The 13,035-nt window shown below is 34.5% G+C and overlaps 1 pseudogene; it reads right to left on the minus strand.

Moving 5' to 3' along the window:
- Positions 1 to 425: 425 nt before the first annotated feature.
- The window catches only part of LOC140888544 (probable amidase At4g34880), a 51,257-nt pseudogene continuing 38,647 nt past the window's right edge, over positions 426 to 13,035 (minus strand).

Consider the following 13,035-nt stretch of genomic DNA (forward strand, 5'->3'; position numbering starts at 1 on the left):
ATAGACTTCTCTGTATGTCAGGACTTTGCTGGTGTTGGTATATTCTCGGATTCAAACCAGGCTATTCAAGAGATAACTTTTCCTGGGGAGGATATTGGCCCTAATGGTGTGATAGCTATGGAGATTAATTCGATCTATCTCAATCCAACTTTCCTTTCATTCAATCATATGCGGAGATCAGCAAACATTGTAGCACACACTCTTGCTAGGAAAGCTTTGTCTTTTTCTATGCCTTTTGAATGGGTAGAGGGGGTAGTACCAAGCTGATTGTGTAATATTGAAAACAGTGATTTGGTTTCTTCTTCTTGAAACTACTCAGACAAGCCATTGAGCTAAGGCCTCATTGGCCATTCCAATCATATTATTAACTGAAAATATATTTCGCAAAAAAAAATCAATCAGTGTCATAAAGTGGATCGCCGAGATCCTCAACCCTTCATATACAGCATGGATTTTACCCAAACATTAATAAGCATCAACTTTCTTGAGTTAAAACTTTGGAAAAATCATCAAACTAAATTGGCAACTGAGGAAAAAATGTTGGAGGCTTCCTGATTTGCGTAGCTTGCTCAAATCCATAAGCAATTTCAATCAGCCTAGGCTCGTAACCTTTTAATCCACCAAAACATATGCCCACAAGCACCCCTTTACTGTTATATGCACCTGGAACACTTATTCCTGGAAACCCTCCAATTTCAAGCACACCAGCAAATATAGTTCTACCAGCCACAATTGCATCAAGATTATGCTCAACCATCAATTTTTCGAACCCGTTTTTCGTAAAATTTTCTAAGTTCAACATTGCTTCCTTCTCTACATCACCAATCCCATTAGTAGCTTCAGCTGCCAAAAACATCTCCTGCCCATATTCTTTGATCATTTCCTGCGAAACATATCGATCTAACGAGTTTATACAGTTTTTTTGCATGTACAAGTACAACGCATCTTTTATAAAAACAAAACATGTGGAGTCCATCAGTACTGTTTTGTTCTCGATATTAACAAGGACTACACCCGAAGTAACACTTCTGGTGTAGCATAAACAAAGCAAAGTTCGAATTTGTTCAGTGTTTTGTTCTGTATTGGACATTTAAGCAAGCATATATACCAGTTCTGAGAATTGTTGATTGAAGGCTATGACTTCTGCCAATGATCGAACGGGGGATAATACGAGCTTATTAAGGTAAGAATTCAAAGAAATCTTGAATTCGGCTAAAAGGACCGTTTGCTTCACCTCTTGAAGTGAATTTTAATAATGTGTTGATATTGGGTATTTCAAGATTATCCACCAAGATCGCACATTTCTGCCTACTAGTAAAAAACGCGTGCTACGCACGTGAGAGCACTTTGTTTGTGTCATGTTAGTTATTTGATTGAATAAAAAATGATGTTATGTCAATTTTTTGGAAATGAAATAATAGTTACACAAATATGGCTAACAATATCCATAAATTAATTATTTTTAAAAACAATATTCATGACTTACAATTCTTGATCTTTTTATTGTTTATTTGTCTCTTTCTCTCGATGATGTTGTTGACATACCAATTTTTTTATTATCTTAAAGTTTGATGCCTATGATGTGTTGGTTATCAATGATCTCTGAGTTTTTTTTATTTTGGCATCAATATATTGAATCTTCTATTACTGTAATTGACTTCAAATAATTAGGCTACGTTTACTTTGAATGATGGGATTGAACAATGATAGATTAAAGTATGATTATTAATATAATTTGATATGATAGAGAGTGATTATGGATAAATAATAATATGTTTAGTTGGATGGATTAATTTTGGGATTGAAATGATAATTAAGAACAAATTACGATTTCACCCTTTAGCTATCATAATAATCATATGTTCGGCAAAGAAGGAAAGAAGGTAGAAGATAAAAAGGAAGGACATAATTGATTTTTTTTCATTCTCTCACTCCATAATATTTATAATCCCATTAAATATTTAGCACTAAAAATCATCTCTCAATCCTATCATTAACGGGCCTAAAGATTTATACCATTTTTCAATTTTTCAAGTAAACATAGGATTAGTTGGTATTATCTATGTTATCCTTCATTTATCAAGGCAAGTAAACGCAGCCTTAATGTATTTATATCAGTATTTTTTTATTCTATAATTTACATACAATTGATTTTAAATAGTAACATGTTCTTTATATGTTGTCAAACGTTGTATGAATTTCAAATTTTCATTAACATCACTATCTAATTCACATTATTTCAAGAAGAGAGATTAAATTCGATATACACAAATAATAAACCATACCATAATGTATTTTCTTTGCTTCGTTAAATATTGTGTTTGACAAACTATACTTATAAATATTGGGTACAATTAAAGATAAAACAAATTACAGGTAAAATTTTTTATAGATATGAATATAATCACGGATATATTTTATAGATTTATGAAAAAAAAATTGTAGATATAAATATAATCACGTGATATATTTTATACATTTATGAAATTTATATTTATAAATATTTATTCACGTTGGAGAAAACAATTAGTGACTTCTCAATAATCAATATTAATTCATGTCATATTACCTTCCGCACATTGAAAAATCATCATTCGAATAATATATATAATTTTTGATTTTATATTAACTGATTGTTAAGACATCTTAACTTCTCTTATTCCTCCTCTTCTTCTTATATACTCTAAAAAAAAGAGTTTTGAAATATAACTTGTATCTGGTGTGAACATAGAGAGTTAATAAATAAATTTGTACTCTGAAAGCATGTACGAGCAAGGTTATGATGTTCGATATTTGAAAATCAAAATCACAAATAGATCTTCGAGACTAAAATTAATTAATTAATTGCATATAACACTTCTATGAAATTCAAAAATTGCTAAAAAAATAATAATATTCTATTAATTTCCAGTGTTTTCAAGTCTTGTGCACATATATCCTCATGTTTTCAAATTTTGACAGCACACCCCTTGTCCGTAATGTGTGTTCAAAATTAGAGGTACCAAAATGAGCTAGCGATGTGGGTCAGTCCACAATCCATCGCAACTCATCATTATATCTTTGATTTAAAAAAAAATTTATTTTCATTAATTGAATCTACAATAATGTATTAAAACTAAATTATTAATTTTGTTTGCATTTCTTTTCTCAAAGAGAAGAAATAAAGGGAAAAATTATCTCGACCATATTGTTCATTTTCTTTGACGCCATTGAAAATTATAAGCTAAAGCAGAACAATTATGGTCTTTTTCTTTGACGCCATTGAAAATTATAAGCTAAAGCAGAACAACACCGACGTTGTTTAGATGTCAAATCCAAAAAAAAAATTAATTAAATTGATCATTTCTTGTGACAATGGGGATTTTATCTATCAAATTTTACCCGTTCTTCTTTGTTTTTGTTGTTATGTTCAAGGGCCCAATCCACAATTTATTATCTAATATTAATTTAACCATTTTATGTCCATTTTTTTTTAATTTCGGATAACTTCATATGTGAGTCTATTTTGTTGTTCTAACTCCTAAATCCTAATAATTTCTTTCTTTTTCGGGTGAAAGTTGATATGTTCTCATCATCCCTAATTACCTCAATTAATTGGCTTTAGTGTTCTTGTTTTTCTTGGTTAACTCATAAAATCTTATTTTTTTGGTCATTTTTGCCTCTTGTATTTTTGTTCGCGTTCAGTTGTGTTTGTTTTCGTGCTCTTTTGTTCTTTGGAATCATATGCCAATGTATTTGATTTTTTACAATATATATGCTTCTACTATCAAAAAATATTTGGATTTGATTATGATGGTTATATGTGGTGAATTATTTATTATTATTAGTAAGTTGGTTTTTAACAATGTTATGATTCAAAATCTATCCATTGGATCAATGACATTATCAAAAGATTGCAAGAATGTCAGATGCTATCTTCAAAACCCTGAAATCGTGCTGATAAATTTGGTCAACTTTCAATTTATTAGAGACATGATGACATATTATTTAAAAAAAATTTAAATAGTTGACGATGGTCAAAAGAGAACTTATAAAATTATAATCATGAAAACTAAACTAAAACGAATTGTGAAACGCAAGAACAAATGATCTGGAAATACACACACAGACACACACACACTCTAAACTTCAAACATATTTCTATAACTTTCGTTTTAGGAACAAATGATCTGGAAGAACACGTGACACGGTGAATCACATTCACATAGACTTGTGCATGTAATAAGAGATATGGTTAGAGTATTGTAAAAAATATAAGGCTGAGTTTGGACTTTGGATAGAAGGATTTGAAATCATATATTTAAATGTATTTTTATTGTTTAGATAACTTACATACAAGAATTTTAATTCATGTCCATATTTATTTAATTATACTATAATTGATCTAGTCACAATGAATTTCAATTTCTTAAAATATTAGAACCATATGAAATCCATCATGGTAAGTATAAATAGAGTGTAAATAAATATAATATTGATTTGGTTTTATATTGTTGAAGTAATTGAATAATGAAGATGAATTCAAAATTCATGAATTTCAAATAAGTCAATCTAAATGCAAACTAATAATCAAATTAATTTATAAGAATAGAACATAAACTATTAATAAATAATTATAATGTAAAATAATTTATATAAAAATATTATGATAAAATAATGAAAATAATGCTTATAGTCGAAATTAATTAATTTATCTTTAACTTGGAATGTATTAATTTTGATTCATTAATTTGGCTACCAATAACTAAACATGTTCTCATTGACTACACGACACATACATGATAATATTTTAGACGTTGAAATCATATTGGGAACACAAATAGATCAATGTTACGTAAAATATTTAAATTTTAACATTATTTAAATTATAAAAAATTGTTAATTATTTATTTATAATAAAGTATCACATATAATTAACCAACTAAAAAGTCACTCCTTCCTAAATGATGCAAACTATAAATGAAACACAAACAACGAAATTGACTGCTACGTAAATTGTGCAAATTAATTAATTTAATTAAATTTAATATATGAAACACAAAAAATTAAAAAACATTGACCAATCTTAAAAATCAATAATCCAAATTTACCTTTATTTTTGCTCCAATTTTTTCATACATTATCCATGCCAAAAGCACACACCAAGAACCAATAAAGTGCTCAATCGGAAATTCATAGTAAAATTTTTTAACCCATTTATTGGCTGTTTTAATTGAATAATAATAATAATAACAATAATAATAATAGAATTATTATTTAGTATTATTATTATTATTATTAGTTTTTATTTTTTGAATCTTATTTTTATATTGGTTGATATTTTGATTGCCCAATTTTAAAAAAGACTGGTGTACATATTCGTTACACACTAAGAATAATGAAAATTGAACTAACAAATCTAACTTAATTCCTATATACAAGGTACAGTTGGAAGCACTTAAATTTGAATTTATAAATATTAAAAATTTGAAACTATAGATTGTTGTAAGAAGAATCTGAAATTGGTGGTTAGTTGTTAATTTTTACCCTCTGTTGGTTTAAAAGATAGTAGGAGTTAGCATTCACCAGTAAATATGCAGTAATGCGGTGTTGAACATTATTCTTGGTGTTTAACTGATCGTGTGTAATAGATGCTTAAATAAAGAGAAAACCCATGAGTAATTTGATTACTGATTGGTATATATCCTCGCCGTTATTTGATTAGTGGGTATATCTATTGCCCTTTCCAATTCGCTATTCTACTTTATTTATATAATGCCTTGGCGTTTTATGAACTGAACTTGGTGCACGTCTTTTAGGTTGGCGAACTAACTGCTTTATTGACATCTGATTTGGGTTCTCTGAAAGGCATTGTTAGTGATAATATATCAAGAGATCGTGGTTTCAGAGCTATTTCCGAGGCAAGCTACTGTACACCTAAGTAAAAGTGAGCTTTATGTTAAGCCTATTGTTTTGTCTCCCCGTACTTTTCCAGGACATGCCCACATGTAGATTGAATTTTACAAGTTTTGTAACTTCATTTCCAAACATTATGCTGTTAGAGACGATATTTGTAAATTTAAGAAATGTTTTCCGTATTCAATTCAAAATACACTCAGTAGCCTGATACTTTCAATTGAACTTCTTTTACCTCCTGCTTTTGTTGAAAAATATAACTATACTACTTTGAGTTATTAAAGTTTAGAAAACTTGTTTTAGGAATTTATGAGAGTATATCGAAGAATTTACTAAAATTAACTAAAAGATAATATAGACAACTTACGCACCGTATGGTATCTCAGATTAGATAGGATAGTGGGTTATAAATGACGTTAATCTCGCGTTTGGTAGTTTTTTTGTTAAACCTACCTAATAAAGTCTACAAGAGATTGAACTGTATAAAGAAAGGTTAACTAAACCTTTTGCAACACCCATGTACTAAGAATCTCTTTTTCAATCATATTCTCACTTTCCATGAATACCCCCAACCTAGCCGCCTCTATATTGCATACAAAGATGTTCGTTGATTAGCTGATTTTCTCTCCGGGATGAACTCATCGGAACGCAGGTAAATCAGTTGGAAAACGTTTGCTCACGATAAGATCCAAGCATATAGTTAAATTTTTGAAGTTTTATTTTACGATCTCATTTTAGAAAAATCCAGAAATCGGAAGAAGCTCGGTGTGTTGTAAATGTCTTGTTTTTCTTTGTTCACGACTTTATTTTGAATTTTTTCTTGAGAAAATTGAATTTCATAATTGTTTCTGGGCTAGAAATCAGTTGCAAAATGTCTTGCTTCCATTATTCGTTTCAATCTCATTTTTTCACCACAATCATCATCACTTCAAAGTAGACATTCCCAAGGAGGAGACAAGCGTGGGAATCGAACTTATTACCTGAAGATCGTTCACGAAACTGTGCAAATTTCAGACGGCTCAACGTCGAAGAAGAGAAGAGGGATCAAGATCTGAGACGCATTCCACCACAAAATCTGCAAAAAATGCATAAGATGAGGAAATGAGTCTCAATCCGTTGCCGATGAAATTGGGGCCTTTATTTCAAGTTTCATAAAAGGAGGATAAAATATTTATAAGACCATTTTGGGTAATACAATATTATAAATATATCTATCTCTCACTCTATCAAATAAAACAAACATCATACACACTAACTTGTGTTAATAATCATTCACACCAAACACATCAAGGTACAAATATTATTTAAATTATCAATTCTCCAATTATCCTATCTCATCAACTAAACGCACCATTGTGTGATACATAAATAATAAATTCAAAAGATGACCCGCATTCTAAAACTTAATTGGGGTGGCAGCAGAACCAGGGCTGGAAAATCTTATCAAAAACCCGACCCTTTCTGAATCTTATCCCATTCCCGTCATGAAAAAATCCCGATCCGAAGTTTTTTCGACCCGAATTATCGGTAATTTTTCCCATCCCGACTAATATCGTGAGTCATCGGGAATAAATCCTCTTCCCGACGGGATTTTCGACCCGACCCGAAGTAATTTTTTAAATAATTTTTTTTAATAATTTAATTAACATATTGGGTATAAAGTTTATTGGGCTTCACCTCATACAAAGATTGATTGTTGACTTCTTTCACATAATTATGTATCGATGAAATGATTGAATATTAGAATCTCGAAATAACATTTTATTTTATTTTTTATATTTTTTTAAAAAATATTAATATTTTGATTAATTCATATTTAATTATAATAAATATAAAATAAGATATGCAATATTTAAATTTGTAAGTTCTTCGTCTAGATATAAATCTAAATCCATATTTAATTTTTGCGTAAAAAAATATAGTTATAATTAAATTAAATTTTTTAATATTTAATAAACCAAAGAAGTTAAAAAAATCAATAATAATAATAATAACACTAATAATTAATGTTAATTATTATTATTTTATACAATTATTTTTAATAGAATTCATTTAATTCTGACATATAATCATGATGATTATTATGATGATTATGATGATGATGAGTTAAACATTCTTATAAAAACCTAATTAATTCTATATTGTGATATTATATAAATTTCAATACATTCATAAGTTTATCTTCATCTAAATTATTAGAAATAAAAAAAAAAATTTGCATCAAACCACATAATTTTATCATCGGCATAATTATAGAGCATAAGGAAGAACAAGTACTGAAAACTATTAAAAAAATTGTACCAATGTCTTCTGGCCGAAGAATAGATTCTACCAAGAAAAATCTGTTGGATTCTTTGTAGTATGATGTGATTGCATAACAGAACTGTCATTCTCATATTTTGGAATGTTTTGGTGACATTCATTTAACCGTTTTGGGAAAAAAAGTGGATATTGCAAGGGATCGTAACATCCAAAATAATGTTTTATCTTATGTTTTTGTCCATCAAACCCATGAAGTATTATGCCCTTAATATTTCAGATTATTTTCCTCAATCCAAATATCAACAACTTGATCTGCTGTAGGATTGTTGTAGCATTGCTGATCTACTCTATCATTCTTGCATATTTGAAGGGTTACATCTTCAATAGAGGAAAAATCATTTATTCTGTGCAACAATTCAGCATATGGATTTTTTTTCATGACATCCATTAATAGCTTCTTAGTACCTTCATAAATATCAGCATTGTCAAATACTCTCATCCTATTCGTTATCCCAAAAATACAATTGCAAATGAGATGGTTTCCCCTCATGAGGATTCAAGGGGGGAGCGTGTAGTGACCCTTACCCGGATCACCTACTAAACAAAACTTAGGCATGTAATTAACTTAATTAAACAGATATCAGAATAAACTGCGGAAACATTACAAATACTACAATCCCAAGACAAGGAATCTGTAAAAATCCAAATAGATTATACAACCATATCGAAAAGTGGTATCAAACCGATAACAACAGAAATAAAAATCTAAGCGAAGCTCCAGCTGACCAACCGCTGCCTAGCCCCTCCTGGAACCACCCGCCTCGTCCAATCGCAAATCTGCCCCATGTAATAGGGTGTCCAAAAATACAAAGTACGAGACGTGAGCATAAAATGCTCAGTACGAGAGTATGAGTATACATGCATGCAAAGTGAACTCCCTATAACTTGAGGTCAAAGATCAGATAACAGAGACAGACCGGGCCCTGATATGTAGCACGCTGTGCCGTTGCTTCAGGAGGTGGCTCCCATACCAATATACCAGTGGATATGCCGGACTCAAATCGATGGAAGTCCATCCACTAACAGGATAGGGTAAAACCCTACTAATATACATCTCGAAGGAGATAGCTCAATATGCAGATGAATGCAGTATAAATCAATGACATATAAATCATGCAGTCACATAATACATGCATACTCAGTCAGGATATCTCGAACAGTACTATCGTACCTAACACCGAAGTCTGAACTAAGCTGGAAGAAGACAACCCCTAGCTGCCTTAGGTTCAAGTCCCGACCCGACCTGGTCTCAAGACTGACCCAACCTGAACTGCTCCTGGTCAAGCCCGACCTGAATTGCTCCTGGTCAAGCCCGACCTGAACTGCTCCTGGTCAAGCCCCGAGCTACTCCTTCCCGAACTCCCGAGCTACTCTTTCCCGAGCTCCCGAGCTACTCCTTGGTCCGAGTAGAACTAAGAAGTGAGATGAAATGGTGTAAAATGACCGAACCCTCGACTCCTATTTATAGAGGATGAGCCGGGGCAGGTTTCAATCGAGTGCATGACACCTAGCAGGACACTAATCGTGTTTTAGCTCCAGCCACGTGTCCATTCCCGACCTAAATACCATGTGTTCTTCCCATGACCGAACACTACCCTGGCCTTGCACATCACTTTCTTGAGCACCCTAAGCCCCGACCCGAGCCAAGCACTAACACATTCCCGAGCCCTAGCTCCAAGCCCGAGCTCTAGCTCAATGCCCGAGCTCTTGCTCAATGCCCGAGCTATTGTTGAACAACCATGACCGACCTGAGCTACTCATGTCATGTGTTCTTGATCTTAACTTGTGCTCTTGTTAAAAAAATATATAATTAACCAATTAATCTTGTAAATTGGAATAGGGCTACTACATTCTCCCCCACTTAAGATATTTCGTCCTCGAAATAAGATCTTAAGTACTGAATGTAATACAGAAATCAGAAACATTCTTTAATCTAATCAAACGTTTACAACTGAATATAACTCGAAAATGAAATCAAAACAACTCAGGATATTCTGTGCGCATCCAGTCTTCGAGTTCCCAAGTAGCTTTCTCAGTGCCTCGACGCTGCCAATGAACTAAAACCAGAGGAATGACTTTGTTCCGCAAAACCTTATCCTTATGATCCAGGATACGAATAGGTTTCTCAACATAGGTCAAATCCTTGCTCACCTGAACTTCAAATCGCTACAGAATATGAGACTCATCCGCCACATACCGTCGCAACAGAGATACGTGGAACACGTCGTGAATACTGGAAAGATGCGGTGGCAAAGCTAGTCGATAAGCCAAATCGCCAATGCTCTCCAAGGTTTCAAATGGACCGATAAACCTGGGAGACAACTTGCCCTTAAGGCCAAATCTGAGAATTTTGCGAAAAGGTGACACTCTCAGAAACACTTTCTCCCCGACATCGAACTGCAAAGGCCTACGCTTGGTGTTAGCATAGCTGGTCTGACGATCCTGTGCAGTCTTAATCCGTTTCTTGATCTGATCAACAATGTCTATCGCCTGCTGGATAAACTCCGGTCCCTCAGCCTGTCTCTCCCCCACTTCTTTCCAGAAGAGTGGAGTACGACAATGTCGCCCGTACAATGCCTCAAAAGGTGCCATCCCAATAATAGTATGATAGTTGTTGTTGTACGCGAACTCAATCAAAGGCAAATGATCTTGCCAGGCTGAACCAAAGTCCATAGTGCACGCTCGAAGCATATCCTCCAAAGTACGGATTGTGCGCTCTGACTGACCATCTGTCTCTAGGTGATAAGCAGTACTCAAACTGAGAATAGTACCCATCGCACTCTGAACACTCCCCCAGAACCTAGAAGTAAACTTGGGGTCTCGATCACTGACAATGCTCACAGGCACTCCATGAAGTCGAACGATCTCCTGAATGTACAACCGCGACATACGATCCACAGAATACTCTCGGCTATAGGCAATGAAATGTGCTGACTTGGTGAGTCGGTCTACCACCACCCAGATAGCATCACAGTTCCTCGAGGTCATTGGCAAATGGGTCACAAAATCCATCGTGATCAACTCCCATTTCCACTCAGGAATAGGCAGACTGTGAAGCAAACCTCCAGGTCGTCGGTGTTCTGCCTTGACCTGCTGACAAACCAAGCATCTCGAAACATACTGATACACACTGCGTTTCATTCCTTTCCACCAAAAACGAGTACATAGATCCTTGTACATCTTGTTGCTCCCTGGATGAATACTCAACTTAGTGCAATGCGCCTGAGACAAAATATCATCTCACAACTCTTCATCCTCCGGAATCACAAGCCTACCAGACAAACACAAAAAACCATATGACTGATAGTGAAATCCAGACGTACTACCCTCGTTGTCTAGGCGAGCCAAACATTGGGTCTTAGAATCAGACATCTGAGCATCTCTAATTCGCGAATACAAAGCTGGCTCAGATAAAATTGCAAACATCTTTATACACTGCATACCTTTCTTGTGCTTGAAGGTATACCCTGAAGAACAACAATCCTCGATCGCACTAGACATCGAACAAGTTTGCAGTACGGAAAGACGCACCTTGCGACTCAAGGCATCAACAGTGAGATTAGCAGCTCCCGGATGATACTTAATCTCGCAATCATAGTCTTTAAGCAAGTCCATCCAACGTCTCTGCCTCATGTTCAACTCTGCCTGAGTGAACAAATACTTGAGACTCTTGTGGTCGGTGAAGATCTCAAATTTCTCGCCATACAGATAATGATGTCAGATCTTCAAAGCAAACACAATCGCTGCCAACTCCAAATCATGAACCGGATAATTATCCTCGTGAAGCTTTAGCTGTCTAGAAGTGTATGCGATCACATGCTCATTCTGAGACAGGACACAACCTAACCCCTGAAGAGAAGCATCAGTGTACACCACACATACCCTCCAGATCCTGACGGCAATGCCAACACCGGCGCAGAAGTCAACCGTCGTCGAAGCTTACAGAATTTCTCCTCGCACTCGGAGGACCACTCGAAATCCACACCCTTGCGGGTAAGCTGCGTCAAAGGTCGAGCTAACTGAGAGAAATTCAGAATGAAACGACGATAATACCCTGCTAGACCCAGAAAACTACGGATCTCAGCAACTGTCGTCGGACGTGACCAATTAAGCACAGCCTCAATCTTGCTCGGATCGACAGAAATCCCTTCTCTGGATATGATATGGCCAAGAAAAAAAACTCGATCCATCCAGAATTCGCACTTACTCAACTTGGCGTACAACTGCTCGTCCCAAAGAGTCTGCAGTACTACCCGTAAGTGAGAAACATGCTCGTCCTCATTACGCGAATACACCAGAATGTCATCAATGAAGACCACGACAAACTTATCCAAGTACTCCCTGAAGACACGGTTCATCAGATCCATAAATATAGCCGGCGCATTAGTCAAACCAAATGGCATCACTTGAAACTCGTAATGCCCATAGCGAGTACGAAATGCTGTCTTGGCTACGTCCTGATCTCGGACTCTCATCTGATGATACTCATATCTCAAGTCAATCTTGGAATAGACTGAAGTACCCTGCAACTGATCAAACAAGTCATCGATACGAGGTAAAGGATACTTGTTCTTCACAGTAACTCGGTTCAACTGACGATAGTCAATGCACAGCCGCATCGACCCATCCTTCTTCTTCACGAAGAGAACAGGAGCTCCCCAAGGAGATACACAAGGACAAATGTACCCCTTGTCCAAAAGATCCTGTAGCTGATTCTTCAACTCACGCATCTCTGACGGAGCCAGACGATATGGTGCTCGAGAAATAGGCGAAGTACCTGGCATCAACTCTATGCCAAACTCGACTTCCCTAACAGGA

The sequence above is a fragment of the Henckelia pumila genome, chromosome 3 (genome assembly GCF_033568475.1).
Source record: "Henckelia pumila isolate YLH828 chromosome 3, ASM3356847v2, whole genome shotgun sequence".
In the NCBI taxonomy this organism is placed as follows: Eukaryota; Viridiplantae; Streptophyta; class Magnoliopsida; order Lamiales; family Gesneriaceae; genus Henckelia; species Henckelia pumila.